This window comes from Lipotes vexillifer, unplaced genomic scaffold, assembly GCF_000442215.2.
Source record: "Lipotes vexillifer unplaced genomic scaffold, Lipotes_vexillifer_v1.1 scaffold920, whole genome shotgun sequence".
In the NCBI taxonomy this organism is placed as follows: Eukaryota; Metazoa; Chordata; class Mammalia; order Artiodactyla; family Lipotidae; genus Lipotes; species Lipotes vexillifer.
Genome location: NW_006783413.1, coordinates 2,955,526 through 2,957,931, shown reverse-complemented (window position 1 = coordinate 2,957,931; position 2,406 = coordinate 2,955,526).

Sequence of the window (2,406 nt, the reverse complement as noted above, 5' to 3'; positions counted from 1 at the left end):
GCCCGTGAGCCATGGCAGCTGAGCCTGCGCGTCCGCTCCGCAACGGGAGAGGCCACAACAGTGAGAGGGCCCCGCGACCCCAAAAAAAAAAAAAAAAAAAAGGACATTTTATAAACAATTGGTAAAGTAAACCAAATATCAAATAGTAATGTATTAATGTTAAACTTCCCAAGTGTGATAATTTTACTGTGGCTTTGTGGAAGAATGCCATTGTTCTCTGGAGATGAGCTGAAATATTTAGGAGTAAATCAAGCGCTTTCAAGTCATTCTCAAATGAATTAGCAAAACTGATAGACAGATAGATGGATGGATACATAAATACAACTGAAAAATGTTGCTCACCATCTGGTTCTCCAAGAATGAAGTCTCTAGCCACTGCAGTCGCTGACCTTTAACACGCCCTGAAAGGAGTTCAGGATGGAGATCGGGAACAAGGCACTCTGATCTGGAAAAACCGGCAGAACAGGCCTTCAGATAGTTAGATATTTTCAGGAGAAAATTTTATGAACCCAATTTCTTGCATGTTCTCATACCTAGGAAAGCACTAAAATCATTAATGGAGACATCTGCTCCCTGTGACCAGCAGCAACCTTCTGCAGAGATGTGTGCCTGATTGCACGTACCCCCTTCACCAAAATCATATATACACTGACCTCCCCCCCACCTCTTTAGCAGTCCTCAGAGCTATCTGAGAGTCTGTCTCCCAGACTATAGTCCTCAGTAAGTCCCCAAATGAAACTGAATTCACAGCTCTCAGGTTGTGCAGTTTTGTTTTGTTACTTTCAGTCGACAATAGATAGAGTGCAGATGTGGCAAAACGTTAAAAATTAAAGGGTCTGTGGGGTTGGTTGTACTATTCTTGCAATTTTTCTGTAGTTTGAAATCTTTCACAATAAAAAGTTAAATTTTTTTTTAAATGCATCCATCCCTACTCCAAAACAAACAAACAAACAAAAAACCCAAGGAAAGAAAGGAGGCCTTTACATCGAACATACCTGAGTTCATCTCTTATTAGCTGTGTGACCTCTGAGCCCTCACGTCCTCAGCTGGAAGATGGGTGATAGTGCCCACCATATGCGCTTCTGTGGGACACGGAGCCTGGAGCACAGTGGGCAGCACAGCATCCTCTTGTGTTCTGTGTCCACATTTGTTCTCCCTTCCTCCCACCTAATCCCCACTTCTCAGAATCCGTTACACTGGCCTCTGAGGGAGATTTGCACAGGATAAATAAGAAGAACCATATGTCCCTTAGAATGCACAGGTGAGGTGACACGATGCCCTGCAGGGACACACTGCCTGAGAGGCAGGCTGGCTGACCCTCTGAACGTTGGGTCTTGGGAACAAAAGTAAGAAATACCTCCACCCATGATTTCTTGGTTCACACCGCGGATCAGAGCTCAGAGACTAGCCAGAGCTTCTCATAGTGGGATAGTTGGCTCGCCTGAGCAGAATCAGCTGTGGTTCATGTAAAACTGCAGATTCCTGAGCCCCACTAGGCTCTGAGCCGGCTTCTCTGCAGTGCAGGCAGTGTACATTCTAATGCTATTTTCTGAGGTGATTCTGAGGCACACTCAGAGTTTAAGCACCCTTGACCTGCACCGTGGCCAGGGTGAACGTGTTACTTTATAGCAAAATTGGTCCATCGGAGAAGTGGATTCCTGTAGTTACAGCCTAATAATAACATTAAAAGGTTATATCCACCACAAAAATGTCCACAAATGGGAATAAACGGAAATACGAATTGCGTTGTACATAAAGATAAAAGCAGGAGACTTAGGAAAGCAATGTTTCTCTCTGCGCTTTGCCAGCCCCAGACTCAAAGTATATGAATGAAATGCTGCCCCAGTCTTGGGGGTGAGGGGACCCCCCCCAAATCCATCACTGTCTGCACCTTGGGACTAGAGCAATCAGAGCGAGCTTGAGGCCCAGGCAGAAGGAACCCTTCCACTCAACATGACTCTGGGAAGCCACAAAAACCAGCAGTTCTCTCCTCTGGACACGTGCAATAAACGGTGATTCTACAGCATCTTGCAAACCCCAAGGGCTCCAGAAATTCCAGTGACAGAGAGGCTCACTTAGATTCTGCCCTGGATCTGATGGGACCTCTCCCACTGGCCTTACAGGACTCTGTCTGGGGATGGTCACTCTGTGGGCTGCCACCTGGGTGAAAGAAGCTGACAGGGATCACCTGGTTTTCCCTGGGGCCAGGTGAGGGCTTGTTAGTGGACATTTGGTTTGGAAGGTGCTGGGCTCCTCTCTCTTCCAGCCAGGAGATCAGATCATTTGGACGGGAGAGCTCCCCTCTGATCCTGAGAATCTTCTATTCCAAACCAGCTCTGGGCAGGCATTTACCCACATGGTCAGAGTTATTTTGGGAGATTCAACATCCTGCACTCAGCCCCAGGG